Source organism: Panthera onca, chromosome A1, assembly GCF_046562875.1.
Source record: "Panthera onca isolate mPanOnc1 chromosome A1, mPanOnc1 haplotype 2, whole genome shotgun sequence".
NCBI lineage: Eukaryota > Metazoa > Chordata > Mammalia > Carnivora > Felidae > Panthera > Panthera onca.
The window spans coordinates 201,600,693-201,622,761 of record NC_138339.1 but is presented as its reverse complement, the minus strand read 5'-3'; the positions used below and the strand labels follow the sequence as shown (position 1 = coordinate 201,622,761).

The following is a 22,069-nucleotide window of genomic DNA, read 5'->3' as shown; positions in this document are numbered from 1 at the left end:
CTGAACTATAAAGCACTTTCAAACCGTTTAAATACCTTCCACTCAGATTTCTACATGCAATGGTCACATGAAATGAGCACAGGAATTTCATCAGAAAACAAGTGAATGATCTTTATCATATGTATCCTGTCAATTGGCCATGGTTCTCTTTCTGAGTCCCGATTTCTGCCTCATTTGTGAAGTGTAGCTACTTATGTTACAGTGAGATACATAAAGTAAGATATTAAATATAGGTGCCTGGGGCATCTGGGTGTCTCAGTCAGTTAAGCATCCGACTATATTTCCTCAGGTCTTGATCTCATGGTTTGTGAGATCAAGCCCCATGTTAAGCTCTGCACTGATAGCAAGGAGCCTGCTTGCGATTCTCTGTTTCCCTCTCTGCACACACGCTCTCTCTCTCTCATTCTCTCTCTCAAAATAAATAAGTAAACATTTAAAAAGTAGATGTGCCTGATGGTTTTGTGCACATATTGTGCAGTTTATAGAATGTCTAAAAAAGTTCATATTTCTTCTGTATTCACAGCATCATTGAGTTCATTCTGTCAGTATAATTAATTTTCTTTATCATCCATTAGTCTTTCTCCTCCCTGCTTCCCATCTCTCCAGTTTTACACCTGAAATTTAATTTTTTATTGATTCCCTATTCAAGTATTGTAATGTAGGTATCCATTATCTCTTTCTAACTAACAAGGTTTTTTTTCCCCCTTAAACTTCCTACTTATGCTATTGGCAAAGATATTGCCTAGTCCCCCAAATTAGAAATTTCCTTTTGACTTATTTTAAAATTGTATTTTTTAATTTTAATTTAGTGGCTCTAATCCCTGCCTGTACTTAACAAACTTAAAACAGAGAAACAAAAAGCACAAAGCGATGCTAAGTGAGTCAGCTCTAGTCAAATTCATACTGATGGCAAGTAGAATGGTGGTTACCTGGAAGTGAAGGAGGGGGGAATTGGGAGTTATTATTTAATGGGTACAGAGTTGTAATGTTGCAAGATGGAAAGGATTCTAGAGATGGATGGTGGTGATGATTGCACAACAATGTGAGTGTGCAGTATGAGCGTGTTGTACAACAATGTGAATCAATGCTGCTGATCTGCACACTTCAAAATGATAAGATTGTAAATGTTACGTTCTATGTATTTTAACACAATTAAAAATGAAAATAATAATACATAAGATTAAATTATTGACTTTTTACCTGTACCCAAAAGGAACCCCAATCAATTGAATTACTTACTTTGAAGGAATTACAATAAAACCACTTAAAGGTGGGAAAAAAACATGCAAAGCAAACCAAAAGAAACAAAACAAAAAAAACAACAATTCTTAGAACCCCATTCAAAACAATTCCGTCAAATTCTGGGTGGTGGTGAGGGCATTAGTAAGTATTAAATGTCTCCAGGTATTCATTATGCAATCAGGATTGGGAGACAGTGCTTAGCCCTTTTCACTTCTGTTTCCCTGGTGCACATTCAGATATAAAGTCCTATAAAGTCCTATGAAGTGAGTGTATTTTCCATTGGGTTAAGAAATTTTACAATAACAACTTTATCAGCCATTTTAGTGCCTGAAATATAGACGTTGCTCAATTAATACTAAGTCATGTTTAGTTAATATGAGAGGTCTCCCATCCAAGTACTAACCAGGCCCGACCCTGCTTAGCTTCCGAGATCAGATGAGATCGGGCGCATTCAGGGTGGTATGGCATTGAAGAGGGCATCTTTTGGTATGAGCACTGGGTGTTGTATGGAAACCAATTTGACAATAAATTTCATATATTAAAAATAAATAAATAAATAAATAAATAAATAAATAATAAAAAATAAAATAAAATGCAAAAAAAATATGAGGTAACATCTTTTTTTTTTTAATATTTATTTACTTTTGAGAGAGACAGAGACAGAATGCGAGTGGGTTAGGGGCAGAGAGAGAGGGAGACACAGAAGCAGAAGCATGCTCCAGGATCTGAGCTGTCAGCACAGAGCCTGAAGCGGGGCCAGAACTCACGAGCTGTGAGATCATGACCTCGGACACTCAACCAACTGAGCCACCCAGGCACCCCGAGAGGTAACATCTTAAGGATCAAAGTGATGAGTTCTGTTGTGGGCAAGTGGACTATGCATGTGAAAATATTTGGGCTATTTTGGGGAATTTTGACGTAAAGCACAGAAAAAAAAGACAGTAGCTAATGACACAAATTCGGGCAAAATTTATATTGGGAAGACATTTTCAGTTTTGATACCTTGTGATATTATAAAGAGAATATCAAGAATGAGAAGAAAGGGAATAAAAACTAAAACATCCAGATAAATTAAGGACTGCCATAATTTAAAGTATTGGACCTGGAATCAAAAGCCATGTGGTCAGGTATTGTAATAATCCATGCAGGAATTTGAGCAAAATAAGCATTCTTTCTGAAGCTAGTTACTTCACTTGCTAGTATTTGTCAGAGCTTATGTGAAAAATGTGCATATGATAAATAGATGTTGATAATAAACGCTTTAAATGTATTTACTTTTTAGTTATTGAGGTGAGGAAGAGGCAGGATTATATCCAGGGAAACAATATCAAGAAAGTACAAAATGCTGTATTTTTTCTTTGATACTCCCTTCATTATTATTGTTCCGGGCAGAATAAAGAGATAGGAAAACAAAATACTTTCCTAGAAAAAAATTAGTTATTGCTCCTGGTTGAATCCATTTCCCAAGAAAAGGTGAGCTAGAAAAGGCAAAAGCTGCCTTTGTAGAATATAGATAGAGAGCTGATAAAGGATACATGATACATTACATTAACATTTTTTTTTTTTTTAGTATTGGAGGTTTAGACTCATTGTCAGGTTAGTAGGCAAAATGCAATAAACCATTAAAGACAGGAGAATGATGTGTTCTTTTTTAATGATCAGATTGGGCAAGATTTCTTTTTTCTTTTTTCTTTTTGTAAGCATGGAGATTTTATTCAGAATACTTGACAATATTAATGTAACCCCAAATAGGCCTTTTGGCGGGGGGTGAGATTCTTTTTTTTTTAAATATGATTTATTGTCAAATTGTCTTATGTACAACACCCAGTGCTCATCCCAACACGTATCTTTCTCAGTGTCCATCACCCATTTTCCCCTCTCCCCCACCCCACAACAACCCTCAGTTTGTTCTCTGTTTAAGAATCTCTTATGGTTTGCCTCCCTCCCTCTCTGTTTGTAACTATTTTTCCCTCCCCCTCCCCCAATGTCTTCTGTTAGGCTTCTCAAGATCCACATATGAGTGAAAACATATGGTATGTCTTCCTCCGACGTATTTCACTTAGCATAATACCCTCCAGTTCCATCCACATTGCTGCAAATGGCATGATTTCATTATTTCTCATTGCCAGGTAGTATTCCATTGCATATATAAACCACATCTTCTTTATCCATTTGTCAGTTGTTGGACGTTTAGGCTCTTTCCATAATTTGACTAACGTTGAAAGCACTGCTGTAAACATTGGGATACATGTGCCTCTAGGCATCAGCACTCCTGTATCCCTTGTGTAAATTCCTAGCAGTGCTATTGCTGGGTCATAGGGTAGTTCTATTTTTAATTTTTTTGAGGAACCTCCACACTGTTTTGCATCTACCAGAGTGGATGCACCAGTTTGCATTTCCACCAACAGTGCAAGAGGGTTCCTCTTTCTCCACATCCTTGCCGGCACCTATAGTCTCCTGATTTGTTCATTTTAACCACTCTGACCAGTGTGAGGTGGTGTCTCAGCGTGGCTTTGATCTGTATTTCCCTGATGATGAGTGACATTGAACATCATTTCATGTGTCTGTTGGCCATCTGGAAGTCTTCTTTGGAAAAGTGTCTATTTGTGTCTTCTGCCCATTTCTTCACTGGATTATTTGTTTTTTGGGTGTGGCATTTGGTGAGTTCTTTATAGATTTTGGATACCAGCCCTTTATCTGATGTCATTTGCAAATATCTTTTCCCATTCCATCGGTTGCCTTTTAGTTTTGTTGATTGTTTCCTTTGCAGTGCAGAAGCTTTTTATCTTGATGAGGTCCCAATAGTTCATTTTGGCTTTTAATTCCCTTGCCTTTGGAGATGTGTCAAATAAGAAATTGCTGTGGCTGAGGTCAAAGAGGTTGTTGCCTGCTTTTTTCTCTAGGGTTTTGATGGTTTCCTGTCTCACATTTTGGTCTTTCATCCATTTTGAGTTTATTTTTGTGTATGGTATAAGAAAGTGGTCCAGTTTTATTCTTCTGCATGTTGTGGTCCAGTTCTGCCAGCACCATTTGTTAAAGAGACTGTCTTTTTTCCTGCTTTGTCAAAGATTAGTTGGCCATACATTTGTGTGTCAAATTCTGGGTTCTCTATTCTATTCCATTGGTCTATGTGTCTGTTTTTATGCCAATACCATACTGTCTTGATGATTACAGCTTTGTAGAAGATGCTAAAGTCTGGGATTGTGATGTCTCCCACTAAGGTTTTCTTCTTCAATATTACTTTGGCTATTCAGGATCTTATGTGGTTCCATACAAATTTTAGGATTGTTTGTTCTAGCTTTTGAAAGAATGCTGGTGCAATTTTGATTGGGATTTCATTGAATGTGTAGGTTGCTTTGGGTAGTATTGACATTATAACAACATTTATTCTTCCAATCCATGAGAATGGAATGTTTTTCCATTTCTTGGTGTCTTCTTCAATTTCCTTCATAAACTTTGTATAGCTTTCAGCATACAGATCTTTGACATCTTTGGTTAGATTTATTCCTAGGTATTTTATGGTTCTTGGTGCAATTGTAAATGGGATCAGTTTATTTCTCTTTCTGTTGCTTCCTTATTGGTGTATAAAAATGCAACTGATTTCTGTACATTGATTTTGTACCCTGCGACTTTGCTGAATTCATGTATCAGTTCTAGCAGTCTTTTGGTGGAGCCTGTTGAATTTTCCATGTAGAGTGTCATGTCATCTGCGAAAGGTGAAAGTTTGACTTCTTCTTTGCCAATTTGGATGCCTTTGATTTCATTTTGTTGTCTGATTGCTGATGCTAGGACTTCCAACACTATGTTAAGCAATGATGAGAGTGGACATCACTGTCATGTTCCTGATCTCAGGGGGAAAGCTCTCAGTTTTTCCCCACTGAGGATGATATTAGCTGTGGGCTTTTCATAAATGGCCTTTATGATGTTTAAGTATGTTCCTTCTATCTTTTCTTGAGAGTTTTTAGTAAGAAAGGGTGTTGTATTTTGTCAGATGCTTTTTCTGCATCTATTGACATGATCATATGGTTCTTATGCTTTCTTTTATCAATGTGATGTATCACATTGATTGTTTTGTGAATACTGAACCATCCCTGCAGCCCAGGAATGAATTCCACTTGATCATGGTGAATAATTCTTTTTATATGCTTTGAATTTGATTTGCTAGTATCTTGTTGAGGATTTTTGCATCCATGTTCATCAGGGATATTGGCCTGTAGTTCTCCTTTTTTGTGGGGTCTCTGCCTGGTTTGGGAATCAAGATAATGCTGCCTTCATAGAATAATTCCATAAGCTTTCCTTCTATTTCTATTTTTTGGAACAGCTTGAGAAGGATAGGTATTATCTCTGCTTTAAATGTCTGGGAGAATTCCCCAGGGAAGCCATCTGGTCCAGGATTCTTATTTGTTGGGAGATTTTTGCTAACTGATTCAATTTCTTCACTAGTTATGGGTCTGTTCAGATTTTCTACTTCTTCCCACTTGAGTTTTGGTAGTGTGTGAGTGTCTAGGAATTTGTCCATTTCTTCCAAGTTGTCCAGTTTTTTGGTGTATAATTTTTCATAGTATTCTCTGATAATTGCTTGTATTTCTGAAGGATTGGTTATGATAAATCCATTTTCATTTGTGATTTTGGGCTCTATTTCTATTTGGGCTATCTCCCTTTTCTTTTTGAGAAGCCTGGCTAAAGGTTTATCAATTTTGTTTATTTTTTCAAAAAAACAACTCTTAGTTTCATTGATCTGTACTACTGGGTTTTTTTTTTTGGGGGGGGGGTTCTATATTATTTATTTCTGCTCTGATCTTTATTATTTCTCTTCTTCTGCTGGGTATGGGGTTTCTTTGCTGTTTTGCTTCTAGTTCCTTTAGGTGTGCTGTTAGACTTTGTATTTGGGATTTTTCTTGTTTCTTGAGATAGATGGGCAGGATTTCAAGTGATGGTAATGAAGGCAGCCGTGTGGTGAGATGAAGCCACTGACCACATGTGGTTATTGATCGCTTGAAATGTGAAATTGAAATATGCTGTGAGTATAAAGTACCTGCTGGTTTGAAGACTTAGTATGAAGAAAAGAATGTAAAAAATATCTCATTAGTTTTTATATTCATTACATTTTGATTTGATAATACTTTAGACATATTAGGTTAAGTAAAATATATATTAAGAATAATTTTACCTTTTTTTCTTTTTAAAATTGTAGCCACTAGAAAAATTTTAAGTCTTCTGTGTGCCTAGCATTGTATTTGATGTGGGAAATGACATATCTTCTACTTACTTTTATTTTTTTTATAAACAAATATTGAATGTAATGATGTGTGCATCAAATAGCTGATTCATCTTTCAAGTTTTAAATATCTTCTACCTCCTTATCACCTGATAAGATTTAGTTGTAGGTCAAGAGTGACAACCATGATGGTTTGCAGCCACCATGGCGCATCTTCTCTTTCTTTTGAATGCTGCAGTAAGACATAGTTCAGATAAGAATGTTTGTGTCTGCTTCTTCTGTCTGAGTTTTTACCTTCAAAAGACTCTTCATTTAATCAGCCAAAGAAAGTGGAAGTTGGATAGCACTACACCACTTCTCCATGTCAGCTCAGGTTAAAATTTTGTGTTCCTTGCTTTCCTGAATTTTTCATTTTCCACATGCATTTATGCATATATGCATATATCAGTTTTAAATAAGAACTTATTTATGTATACTAATTTAAAATTAATAATAAAAAATAAGTCAAACTGTTCTTTTAATTCTTTAATGTATATTCAAATGTTCATATGTATTTTTTAATTCCCAGTGATAAGATACAGGGTATATTACAAATTATTTTATATGCTCTAACAGTAATAACAATATCAAACTATTTTAGTAGTCAGTTTTTTAAACCATATACAATGGGTTCAGTAGTTTACAAATAATAATAATAATAAAATGTTGAAGTTGAAATGGGGAAACCGGATCCTTGCCTGGTTTGCACCCTCTAACCTCTGTAGCAGGTTTGGAGATGCATTTTCAGAATGATAAATCACAAGGTTTCTGATCCTGCTTAATAGGAAAATATAATAACAAATTGTAGCCAATACAAGTGTCTTTGTTAAAAATTTAAATATATTTTATTATTTCTCAAATGTAAGTTTAACTGTATTTATCAAATTTGTTTCAATGTAACTATATTTTTTTGTTTTGAAAGAAATTTCCTACTTACCTCAACTTCACTAAACCAAAGTTTATTATTCTCTATCATTGCTACTATGACTGTTTCATTATATTTACTCTGATAACTAACACTACTATCTGTATTACTTGTTCTACTACTACTACTAATGCTATTATAATATTAATTTCATCAGAACCAGGTTTATGTTTTTGCCTGACCCAAAAGTTTATACTCTGTATTCAACTACTGATATTATTATTGATATTAAAAAAATCTCTTTATCTTTCCCCCTACACTAGAAACATGCAGAAATATAAACATAATTACATTGTTAAAAGCATTTTGATTAACAAAATAATTGAATCATTCTATAGTCAGCCTTAAAGAAGTACAAGAAAAACTTAGAAAGAAAGGAATTAAAAGTTCATCATAGAATTAGCAGCCCCTTCTTTCAGTCTGCAAACTGAAACCAAAAGTAAAACATAATTAGAACTCTTATCTACCTCATTTACTTAAGGAGGATATTAAAAATTTTCATTGGGAATATCAACACAATAACTAAATGATAATGCTATAGCATAAGTATTCCAGAGAGTCAATTAATTTCACTCTTTAGAGACTTTAGGACCCTATGAAGTTGCATTAATTTAAGAGCTACTTTTTTCCCTCCCTTTGCAAGGATATTATTCATTCATATTTTTTTTTGTCTTCTTACATTAGCTCTGGGTAATAAATATCTACATTATTTTTTCATTTTTCATTTTATTTTCAGAATCTCTGTTTTCATCTTTTCTTTATTGCCAAGTGTAAGTGAATGTTTAATTTTAGTATTAAATTTATTCTGAGACACATGCCATTATATGAAATAGTTTTACACTGAATGTGATTATGCCAGAGATCAATGTATAATCTTCAATTCTATCTTTATTTCTCTGGAAGTTAAAATTGCAATGAGAGAATTCTGTTTTATAATATACAGGAAGACACATGAATTCCTTGTCACTAAAGTCTGTCACCAAGACATCTTAAGAGAGCCTTTGTATTGAATGTGCTGTCTAAATCAGCTTTCCCATCAATTCTGAAGCTATTTGTAGTCAAAAGTAATGAGTGTCTCAGCTGCTACTTCTTAGGGTTCAAAGTAATATATTAAAAAATCAAAGTAAAAGTGCAATGAATGAAAACTCCATTCAACTTCAGATAGCAATATTGCCAAGGCAATTACATCAAATAACAATTACCTTTTTGATGTTGTTAGCAATTGTCAATTTAATTTCTTTAAAGGTTGCCACATGTTGTTCAATAATGGATATTAATATACAGGTCAAAGATAAACATTTATCCTAGAATACAGATTTATTTGTTAGCAAATGTGAAATAGAGAATATTTTAAAACTTGTTCTATAGATGAATGCAATATTCATGGCACAGAGTCTATTAAAGGAAGTAGGTCACAATTTATTCTAGTCATTTATTTTAGCTTTATAAAAAAATAGAGTATCATTCAGAAATAAGGAACTGATTATTAGCCTTCAATATGATAATAGGGTCCCCAGTTAAAAGCACAATTCCTATGAAAGATAGGGAGACAGTTGTAATAGTATCACAAAGATGCAGAAATTAGCTCCATTAACAAGTGATACGGAGTGTAGGATCTCAAAAAATTTCTCTGTAATTTAGTCATATTTGTAAAATGTTTAGAAATTACTTTACCACTTAACTCCCAAAATATGCTTGAGGCACAAGTTTATTTAAATACATATTTACTTATTGGTCAAAGACATCAAGGGGTGTAAAGAAAATCTGATATTGACAGTAGAATTTTGTTATATTACTATCTGGTTTAGTCCCAAGGAAACATGCATATCAAGATTCTGTCATGATTATCTAAATTCTTTTTCAGCTAATTTTCAGGGCCAGAATTTGTTGATGTTAACATGAAATTGTTCAAACTGCACAGATCAATAAATCAAAGACAAAGATCTTCCTATTATAATCATTCCGGACTGAGGGTGAATATGTTGCCTTTACTTACTAAATTACACATATTTTATGTTGTTAGCTTATAGATGCATTAGAGACTACTTAGAAAATTCTGCTAAATGGGTGACTATATATCTATATAATATATAGATATAAAATTATATGTAATATATACTTACAAAATCTATAAGATTAATATAAATTATATGTTAATATATAATACATAAATACAGATGATTATTCATGCCATATCCCTTTTAAATATGGTCAAACCATCTAAAAATGCCAAACAAACGTGATTTACCATTCCACCAAAAAGAACGCATGCATTTTAAAGTGGGCCAAATAAAGTTTTTAAAATGTCCTTTAAATTTATAGATAAATTTAGAAAACACTTAAACTTCATTTTAACTAATATAGAGCTCTTTATATAAATAAATACTAAAACATGTTAAATATATAATTTTTCATGTGATACTGATATTCTTATTCGTTGAACTAAATTACAGAAATACCTGTTAAATTCAAATATACAGTTTATGATATAATTAGTGAGACAACAAAAATTATATTATTATAAAATAGAATTTGAGGCCAACATGATTAATGAAATGAGTGTAATTTGAATTGTCAGTGTTAACCTTATTATTAAAGTTTTGCTTGTAATCTATAGTAATTTCCAGAAATTCATATTTCAGGATATCTTCATGTTTTAATAAAAGTTATAAACACTAGGGAACTGTAAACTGTGACCTAGTTAATCCAGTTAACTTATTTAAGACATGTAAGTGGATAGCTAAGGTAACAAGACCTGACCCTATTGCTATGTTTGATAGAATGCTAGAAAATATAAGCTAAAAGTGTCAACATTGCATGGGTTTCATTAACCTAAAGATACAAATTAGGTCAAATTTATACTAATATTCTTGCCCTTCAATGCTGCAGCCACAGCCATGAGTATGCTTGGGCTTCAGAACAGGCTTGCCTCCAGTGTCCTCTGCTGTGGCAAAAAGAAGGCCTGGTTCAACCCCAATGAGACCAATGAAATCATCAATGCCAACTCCCATCAGCAGATCTGGAAACTGATTAAAGATGGGCTGATCACTGTGAAGCCTGTGCCCATCCATTCCCAGGCTTGGTACCAGAAAAACACTTTGGCCAGCAGGAAGGGCAAGCATAATGGCATTGGTAAGAGAAAACATACTGCCAGTGTTCAAATGCCTGAGAAGGTAAGCTGGATGAGGAGGATGAGAATTCTGTACTGGCTGCTCAGAAGATAATGTGAATCTAAGATTGACCACACATGTATCACAGCCTGTACTGGAAAGTGAAAGGTGATGTGTTCAAAAACGAGCAGATTGTCATGGAACACATCCACAAGTTGAAGGCAGACAAGGTTCACAAGAAGCTTCTGGCTGACAGGCTGAGGCCCTCAGATCTATGACCAAGGAATATCATAGCACACAAGTGCTGTGAAGAGCAGCTCCAGGCCAAGAAGGAGGAAATCATCAAGACTCTGTCGAAGGAGAAAGAGACCAAGAGATAAAACTTTGTGTCTGTACATAGTGGCCTTAGCAATAACACAGATCTGTTATTCAATAAAACAAACCTTTATCTTCCAAAATAATAATAATAATAACAATACCCTTAAGTTATAGTCACTCACCATTTGTTATATTAGTGCAAAATCTATTGGGCTTTAACAGGGGATGATCTAGAAAATTCCAGGACCCAAATACATTTCCTAGAAACTCTTGTTGTCACTATTACTACTTGAATATATTCAGACTACCCCTTAAGAAAGACACACAAAAAGGGGCACCTGGGTGGCTCAGTCAGTTCAGTGTCCGACTTCAGCTCAGGTTATGACCTCACGGTCTGTGAGTGCGAGCCCTGCATCGGGCTCTGTGCTGACAGCTCAGAGCCTGGAGCCTGCTTCAGGTTCTGTGTCTCCATCTCTCTCTCTGCCCCTCCCCACCTCAAGCTCTGTTTCTCTCTCTGTCTCTGAAAAATGAATAAACCTTAAAAAAAAAAAAAGAAAGACACACAAATCATTCCCTCAGTTTCTTGTTGCTCAGAAAGTTTACAATTAAGGATTAGTCTGTCTAGACTTCATCTTTCTAGTCCAACATGTGAAAAGTTTGCAAGTCATCAGTTCTGCCTTCACAGCAAGAAAAAAGCTGAACAATTGAAAGCCAGTGATTTTTCTTAGGTTCATTAGAATATTGTGGTCACAGGTGTCAAAACAAAAATTCTACTGAACAGTATTAAACAAGCAAGGAAGAATTTCTTCAAGATTATTGAAATAGGGGAGAGAGACTAAATTCAACTCCACTGAAACAAACAAACAAACAAAAAACAGAAGTATTTTTAAGCACTGGAGTGAGTTGGTGAAAAAGCTGGAGGATGTTAATCAAAAAGTAAATGTACTAAGAGAAGTTAATCAGTAGGATATGGTGGGCACACTAAATTATTCTGAGTTTGCTAATATTTTTCTGTGCAATTAGACGATCTGAGTTTGCTGTTTGGCACCGTTGCGTTATACTCTGTATCCTCCTTCAGAAACTGAGAGATAGGGATCTAACCTCTTTTGATAATTATATTTCAAACAGATGTTTCCCAGGTCTTTAAGAAGGACATTACTAGGTTGTAAAATTGGCAAGAGTTTGGAAGATTTACATTACTTACAAAGGGCAAAACAAGAATTTGCAATTATAAATATTCTAAAAATTGTTTAATGTTTATTTATTTTTGAGAGACAGAGCATGAGCAGGAGAGGGGCAGAGATAGAGGAACAGAATCTGAAGCAGGCTCTAGGCTCTAAGCTGTCAGCAGAGAGCCTGACACAGGGCTCGAACCCATGAACTGTGAGATCATGACCTGGGCCGAAGTCAGACGCTTAACCAACAGAGCTACCCATGCACCCCTGCAATTGTAAACATTCTAAAGTAAATATTGTAAGGAAAAGGAGACCACAGTTCTATAATCAGGAAGAAATCTGTCTATTATTTAGTCATGCTCAGGGGAACATTAAGGCTGTCTTGGTCACAGGAGAAAGTATCACTGAGAGTGTAGGAAACTGGAGAATACAAAAAGAGAGAAAGAGCAAGAGATCAGCTCATCTGAAGCATAAGCTGCTGATAGTGCTACCTGCATAGTAACGACATAGTACCTACATAGCAACATAGTACCTACATAGTAACGACATAGTACCTACATAGTAACATAGTACGTACGTAGTAACTGATGAATTCCTGGAGGCAGACTGTGTGCACTAGAAATCCTAGCTAAGGCTATAAGACATGAAAATAAAATGAAAGGTATACAAATAAGGGAGAAAGAAAACTGTTTTTGTTCACAGAAACATGATTGTTGAGGTAGAAAATCTTAATGAATCAACAAAAAACTCTTGAATTAATAATTAATTATATTAAGTTTGCATGATACCATGTTAGTAAGTTAAAGTCAGTTATTTTTCTATACCAGCAATCAACAATTGGAATTCAAATTAAAAAATTTAATACAACTTACATTAGCACCAAAACCAAGGAAATAACATAGGTAGAAAGCCAATAAAATATGTACAGAATTTAAATGATGAAAAACAAATAAAACTGTGATGAGGGAAATCAAAGAATATAAATAAGAGATTTTCATGGGTAGGTAGTCTAAATATTGTTACAAAGGGGAAAAGATCATATCTTCAACAAATGGTGCTGGGAAAAATAGATATCCCTATGTAAAAGGATGAATTCAGACCCGTAGCTAATACCTTACACAAAAATTAATGTAAATTGACCAAAGATGTAAGACCTAAACTTTAATACTCCTATAAGAAAATCTAGGATACAATTTCAGATATTCATATTTGCTGGTGATTTCTATGGATATGACACCAAAAGCATAGGCAACACAATTTTTAAAAAGCGGGTCCACATCAAACTTCAAAAATTTTGTGTACTAAAGGAAACAACAGAATGAAAAGGCAACCTACAGAATGGGAGAAAATAATTGCCAATCATATATTTGATAAGGGACTAATATCCAGAATATATAAGGAATATCTACAACTCAATAACAACAACAAATTAACTCACTTAAAAAATGGGCATAGGATTTGAATACCTATTTCTCCAAAAGAGAAACACAAATGAAATTTAAGCATATGAAAAGAGGTTTAACATTACTAATTATTAGGTAAATGTAAATTAAACCACACTGAGATATCTCACACCCACCAGGATAGCTGTTATCAAAAGAACTGAAATTAATGTTGGTAAGAATACAGAGATGTTGGAAACCTTGTGAACTGTTGGGGGGAGGGGGATGCAAAAGGTTATAGCCATTAGGAAAAGCTTCCTTAAAAAGTTAAAAAAAAAAATAGAATAACTAACTGTATGTTCCAATAATCTTATTTCTGGGTATATACCCAAAAGAATTCAAAGCAGGATCTTGAAGAGTATCTGTATACTTTGTTCATTGTAGCATTATCCACAATATCTAAGAGGTGTAACCAACCCAAATGTTCATAAACAGATGAATGGATAAAAAAATATAGTGTATACATACAATGGGATTTTATGCAGCCTTAAAAAGGAAGGAAATTCTCTCACATGCTACAACTTGGATGATCCTCAGGATAGAATGTTAAGAAAAATAAGTTAGTCACCAGATAACCATATGATTTCTTTCACATGAAATGTCTCAAATAGAAAAAAAAATTCATGGAAACAGTAAGTAGAAGGTTGGTTGCCAAGGGTGGAGGGTACAGAAAAGGGTAGTTAGTATTTTGGGTTTATAGAATTTCAGTGTTGTAAATGAAAAGGTTCTGTAAATCTGTTGCACAAAAATGTGACTATACTTCACACTATACTTAATATTATGTACTGAACTATACATTTAAAACCAGGTTAGATGATAAATATCATGTGTTCTTTTCCACAATTTGTTAAAAGATTGGCAAAGACTTTGGGTAAACATTCATCAAAATAAGATGTGCAGATGGTCAATAAGCACATCCAAAAAAATGCTCAACATCACTAATCATTAGGGAAATGCAAATCAAAGCCACAATTTCACACCACTTTATAATCATTAGGATGGCTACTATTAAAAAAGGTAACGAATGTGATGAAGATGTAGAAAATTGAAGCCCTCATTCACTGTTATTAGGGGACTATAAAATGGCACAAATTGTGGAAAATGGTATGATGGTTCTCAAAACATTAAAAACATAATTAATCATATGATCCATCAATTCTGCTTTTGGGCATATGCCCCAAAATTGAAAACAGGGACTCACACAGATAGTTTTATAACTATATTCATAACAACATTGTTCACAAGAGTCAAAAGGTGGAAAGAAAGCAACCCAAGTGTCCATTGAATATTAATGAATAAACAAATGTGGTATGTACTTACAGTGGAATATTATTTAGTCTTAAAAATGAAGAAAATTCTGACACATGCTACAATATGGATAAACCTTGAAGACTTAAAATAAGTGAAGTAAGTCAGCCACAAAAAGATAAATACTCTATGATTTCCCTTGTAGAGGATCCTTAGAGTGGTCAAATTCATAGAGACAATAAGTAGAATAGAATTACTATGGGCTAAAGAGAGATGTTGAATAAATGTTTTCTACTGTATGTGATTCAGGATATTTGATAATGAGGTATACCTTCAGTCAGTATTTAGAAACTTTCTTTCTTTCTTTCTTTCTTTCTTTCTTTCTTTCTTTCTTTCCCCTTTAGTTTTGATGACATTTCTCTGCACCTCTGAGATAGAACCAATAGTCCCCAATCAGGGCAGAGATACTTGGTATTTGGAGGTTAGGGTCCTTTTTGCCCACTCTGGCTGCCACAAGTTATGTGTCCAAGCTGCTTCTGGAACACTTGTTGAGTTGCTACTGTGGCCAGAGGGGTAGAGGAGGGGTAGGTGCTACTGTGCTAAGATCCGAAATTGAAATTAACTTCAGTTTACCATTCAGGCCTTCCCTTAGAAGTTTTAAGCCTTCAGTAGACTCCAGATACAAAATAATTACATCAGGCAGATTCTGCCATTGCAGTGTTGTATTGGTAGGGAGACACATCCTACTCTACCATTTTCACAGATGAGATCTTTATATACACATATGTATATGTGTGTTCATGTATCCATATATGTATCCATATGTACCATGTACATATATGTATGTGTGTATGCAGAAAGATCTTTGTATGTATGTGAGTATGTATATATGATGTATACATTTTATGTTTGTATATATAAATGATGATATCTTTACAACTTTAAAGGTAATTTAGAGAGTCAGGGGAAATTTGGAGGAATATAATATAGATAGTTCCTTGAAATTCTTAAGTCAGTCAAGAAGTACTTGATTAAAGAAGTACTAAATTAAAGGTAATTTAGAGAGTCAGGGGAAATTTGGAGGAATATAATATAGATAGTTCCTTGAAATTCTTGAAATGTAAGTCAGTCAAGAAGTACATCCTGGGGGTACCTGGGTGGCTCAATTGGTTGAGAGTCCAATTCTTGATTTTGGTTCAGGTTATGATCCCAGAATCATAGAACTGATCCCCGCATCAGACTCCATGTGCACATGGAGTCTGCTTGGGATTCTGTCTCTCCCTCTGCCACTCTCCCCCATTTGCTCATAATCTCTCTCTCTCTCTCTCTCTCTCTCTTTCAAATTAAAAAAAAAGAAACTGCATTCTGTATGTAGCATACATATTTCCTAGCATCTAGAAGAAATTAGATAATTTGGCAATATGTTGATGAATTTAGGTCATTAAAATCCAGGATTATTATTTATTAAATATTTGAATTTGTATTTGAATGTATGTGTAACCCTCTGATTATGTCTTATTATGATTAAGATGGTCAAAGAAGAGGCACCTAACTACAAGTAGAGATCATTTTATGATGCATTTTTATTTTTGTCCTTGGGGGAGTCTGATGATAAGATTCTACATACTGAATTTCCAGATTCCATATAAATTTCCTTATTATTGCTGGATAACTTTGGTTTGTTGCTTTGCTTCTGTTTTTGAGTATTTATTTTATGCTAACATTTTTACTGCCTGTTGAATGACTATTAACACACAGGTCAGTTAAAAGTGTCCATAGAGCACAGAATATTCTGCTAGAAAATATTTTGGAGATGTGCCTACTCACTATTTACATTGGCACTTGCAGTCTGCAGTATAATCAGAATGAGTTAGTGTAATGTTGTACTAAGTAAGCAGGTGGCTTAATTTTGCAGGAATTAAGCAGTCAGTAAAATAGGGAATTTGAATTTCATCCATAAACACAGGAGTTGCTTTAGTTTCACAACATTGCCAAACTTGGAAAGGACATTAGGATTTGTGTGTGTTTGTGTGTGTGTGTGTGTGTGTGTGTGTGTGTATGTGTACACACATAAATGAAAGGTAATAGAATATGAACTTGTTAGAAAATTGCTCAGTATTGCAAAACAGATCACATCTTGGTGATTGAAAGAAATGCTAATATTAGGGAATTTATTTCTTCCAACATATGGAACACATTGGAAATACAGATTCAAAAATGCTTTAAGCACATTCATATATTTATAATTTTATATCTAATAGGATATATAGTAAAGGTATATCCCAACAGGTTGACTTTACCATCAAATTAAAAAAATATTAAAATGATGCTTATATGCATAATGGAATGTATACTTTGTATGCCTCATTTATTTTTTTACTATGTCTTTACAAAATACTAAGTCTTAATTTAGTATGGGGAAAGTACAATGTATTTAGTTGAAATAATGTGGCCAAAATCAAACACCTAATAAATTGTCAAGTTAGGATTTCAAGCCAGCCTTTCTAATATCAAGGTTCTGTGCTTGACAAGTTATTAATGTTCCCATTTACTTAAGGAAAGTAAATCATGGGGGTGGATGAGCGTTTAAGAGGGCAGTGCTTACGTCTGTCTTGACCTGGAAGAATTTGCTGAATTAACATTTACACTTAGAAAAAATGAACATTATATTTCTAAGCTGAGATGGGGAGAGAACAGTAGAGAGTATCATGAACAGAGAAATTATTATGAACAAAGATATGCAGATTCATAGTTTTTTAGGAGATGTGCACATAGTCCAAACATATTTTGAAAGGTAATTTAGAATCTACCCTATGACCCAGCAATAGCACTGCTAGGAATTTACCCAAGGGATACAGGAGTACTGATGCATAGGGGCACTTGTACCCCAATGTTTATAGCAGCACTCTCAACAATAGCCAAATTATGGAAAGAGCCTAAATGTCCATCAACTGATGAATGGATAAAGAAATTGTGGTTTATATACACAATGGAGTACTACGTGGCAATGAGAAAGAATGAAATTTGGCCCTTTGTAGCAACATGGATGGAACTGGAGAGTGTTATGCTAAGTGAAATAAGCCATATAGACAAAGACAGATACCATATGGTTTCACTCTTATGTGGATCCTGAGAAACGTAACAGAAACCCATGGGGGAGGGGAAGGAAAAAAAAAAAAGGTTAGAGTGGAAGAGAGCCAAAGCATAAGAGACTCTTAAAAACTGAGAACAAACTGAGGGTTGATGGGGGGTGGGAGGGAGGAGAGGGTGGGTGATGGGTATTGAGGAGGGCACCTTTTGGGATGAGCACTGGGTGTTGTATGGAAACCAATTTGACAATAAACTTCATATATTGAAAAAAAAAAGAAAGGTAATTTAGAGTCAGATTGTTAAAAGCTTTCATTGAGCTTATAGGATGAAACTTAAATTGTATCATATAGGAAATAACAAGGGATTTAGGAAATGAAAAAAGGCTCCTAATCATAATTATAACCTCGTAATCTATTGTTTGAAATATATTAAAATGTTATATATACACAATATCAATACATATATGTATATAACCGTCATATATATGTTGATTTGTTTACCCCACAAGATTTCATTTATATTAGATTCAAGCAGTTGCATGACTTTAGATGATGAGTTCCTACGGGAAGTGTTAAGAGACTTTGTGTCAATCAAGTCCATTCATATAAATATGTTTTTTTCTCTTCCACATCTTCGGATACATAAGAGACCCATGTATCCTGTGGTTTAATAGCACAATGATTCAAATTGTTCTTTTAATTGTGTGTCTCAATCATTTTTATGATTTATTGTTTTCTAGAAGAACTAGAAAGAGAATCCCAACAAGTTAAAAACATCAAAGTCTTTTGAGTCTGACAGAACTTTTTATGAGTCCTGCCTAAGCCCACTCTTCGAATAGGATAGTTAACTCCCCAAAATATCCATTTTTAATCTATCAAATGGTGGGAATTTACTTCTAATACATGATGTTGCTATGAGAACAAAGAAAGGTGGAGAACACACCATAGTGTGTTCAAGGATTATTAGTTTTTGTCTTTCCACCATGCCTACTCTTGGTCATTACTTTGAACTAGGATCAACAATCATTGAGTTTTGGCTGGAACATGCATGCGGCAGTTTAATCTAGGTTTGATCTAGAGAGGCAAGGCCAGACATGAGGTTTTGTTAGATGAGGGTCATGAACAGAATTTGAATCATTATTTTAAGGCTCTCCCATCGTTAGCAATATAGTTAAGGGTTTTCAGAAGGCAAAGTGATCTTCAAGGTATTGTTTGATAGTAGAATCAAAATGTTTTGGTGTTATTCTCAATTTCCCCTTCCTTTCAGGTAGCTCTAAAATAGCTCTAAGAAGGAATAAGGCTTTAGCTTCCCAAATTGTACTGAATACTGAAATCATGTAGTGAGCTTCTAAAACTCTGGATGACAGGGTCATAGCCCATATCAATTAAATCTTTATGCCTGTAGGTAAGAGCCAAGAATAAATATAAATGTTTTTAAAGACCCCTCTCTCCCTCTTCCTGCTGATGATTTGACTGTGCAGCAAAGTTTAAGATTCACTGGCTTTGGGAAATATTCTCTTTCAATTTGAGGTTCAAACTAAGATATTTATGTAGGCCAAAAACCAGATTAAATTAAATATAGTCAGTCAAGCAATAAAATAAAAATGATCTAAAGTTATTTACTTTCATTATCAGCTGTTGATAAAGATTACAAATTGTCTTCAAATATTGTCAAGTGTTACTGTTTATTGTCTAATGTGTGAAATAACATAAAGTTTACATTACTGCACTTGTATATTGTAAACACAAATTTTTAGCTTTCAGGGTTTGGATTCAAATGGGGACAGGGCATACATAAGTGGCAGAAAAGTAATGTTGGGCAGACTATCTAAATGCAGATATCTAAGAATGGTCTCGCTGTCAGTTTTCTCATTGAAAATGCAATGTTTCCTGGGTTTTATTCTTCCATCAAATCCAAAAGAAGGCGTGATGACATATAATCATCACCGTTTAGCTAAAATGGCTTTTAACTGTATTCAGCAGGACTTTCTATTAGAAGTTGTGTAATAAACTCCATTATCAAGTAGATATTACCAGAAATTGTTATCACTAACTCAAGTTGTATTATTTTGTGAATTCTTCTAGTATGTCTCATTTTATGATACTCGATTCCACTTAAATTTGTTATTTTTTTTCTCTTGATTGTTTCTCTAACACTACCATCACTTAGTTGTCAACTGTAACAGCCTTGTTTATTACATGTACTATTACAATTTTTCATTATTTATGCAGAATTTACTATTGCTGAAGAATTAGAAGGTTTACCCTTATCTCTAAGTTTTATACATACATATATATGTATGTATGCTTCTTTGGTATGTCACACAAATTCTCTTCACTCAATGAGCTGTTGACAAGATGTAGACATTGTGTCAGGAAATAGATCTATCACACAAAATAACCCAAATGCCTGCTTAATGGTAAACATGCTGAAAAGAAAATAGTGAAAGCATAGCTCAAGTAATCATATCCAATCATGATCATTATGTTGGATGCCTTTTCATAAGAGTGCTAGGTGGTATTTTTCTCCCTTTTTTTCTTTTTAATGTATGATGTCAATACACATATGCTGTTAGAAAAAAATTACCATATATCTCAATCTAGCAATATGTATTTATTAATTATTTGCAATAAGGACCAAGAATCATAACATGATGACATAATAACCTAAACATATTCTATATTTTATTTTATGTAACTTATATTGTATAAGAATCTAAGCCCAGTCACAATGTTGCCATCAAACACTACTGACAAAATATAAGCTCATAATACAGCTTGTATAAATAATTAAAATTTACTACCAAGTTAATTTTAAAAAGCACTTGCACAGTCAGATCATGCTGGTTTTATGAACTGTTTATGCAGCAGTGGGGTAACTTTACGAAATCTATGTACATTCTGAATAAAAAGCATTAAGTATTCATGAGGTTATTGTGTGATGTGTCTGGCAATACAGTGTGCATACATTATATGGATATATAAATTGAACTCAGTGTTTTAAATATAAAACAAATAATGCTTACTATTTACAAAAGTACGCTTCATGCAAATTCTAGAAAATTTAAGTTTTTAAAAGTAACCAGATACAGTATAAAATTGATGGCATATACTACACAATAATTTTAGGAAGTTACTAACTTCCCAATTTTTTGCAAGAAGAAATCCTTCAATTTAATTTATTCACATTGCTTTTTGGTGCTCAATGTAATCCAGTAACTGCCTGAAAAATATGCATGTATTTCTTAACTGATTGTTGGTGCATAGCCAAAAGTGTATATTCACACAAAACAAATTCCTACATTTTAAAATCATGTCTTAACAAAATCATGTCCTACACATTATCCATAAACAACACTTTTGGAAAATTCAGACTTCATCTTTTCTTTTTAAAGTTGATCCATACTTCTTTCTGTATTTTCAGACTTATTTATTTATTTATTTATTTTTTTTGGTATTTATTGTCTGTACAGAAGCACTGAGATTTTTTTTAATATTTATTTATTTGTAAGAGCAAGAGAGAGAGCACGAGTGGGAGGGGGCAGCGAGCTAGCTAGCTAGAGAATCAGGAGCAGGCTCAGCATTGTCACTGTCAGCACAGAGACTGATGTGGGGCTCCACCAATGAATTGTGAGATCATGACCTGAACTGAAGTCAGAAACTCAACCAACTGAGCCACCCAGGTGCCCCAAACACTGAGATTTTTGATGATTCTCCAGATAGTTTCTCTTCATCAATCATATCTTCTCAACTGAACAACAGATTTCAGATATTCACATAATAACATCTAACTTCTTTTCAATCCCATATCATTTACCTCTTTGCATAGTGCCTGATGGGATAAAGTATACATTCTATATTGTTTTCAAATTAATGTCCACCCCTAAACCCATCAATCTGAATTAAGTCACTATCGCATCACCTGTGGTCTATATGCATTTTTAACCTGTTACTAACACTGCTACTGTAAGGCTAATGTCATACACGACAGCTTCAAATCCAAATAATTTTATGCCAATATCACTTTCCATTCTACTTTAATACTGGGATTATTAGAATCACTTTCCGTGGAGAAGTGATTCTTGTAGCATGTATAGAAGTGAGTCCATCACCTTAATTTTATTAACGTAAACTACAATCCACTCAGATTACATAGTAACGACAAGTGTGCTGCAATAAAAAGTATGCTGTGCAGAGAACATATTACATCGGTGACCAGTACTGACCCCTTGTTGCCAGTTTGTTCCAACCCCTGTTCACAGT

General features: G+C 34.0%; 1 long non-coding RNA gene and 1 pseudogene across 2 annotated transcripts in view; both read left to right on the top strand.

Moving 5' to 3' along the window:
* LOC132682002 (uncharacterized) overlaps window positions 1-22,069 on the top strand; it is a 309,176-nt gene that overhangs the window by 230,830 nt on the left and 56,277 nt on the right. The gene's annotated exons all lie outside the window — the stretch shown is intronic.
* LOC132682001 (large ribosomal subunit protein eL19 pseudogene) lies at window positions 10,322-10,914 on the top strand (annotated as a pseudogene).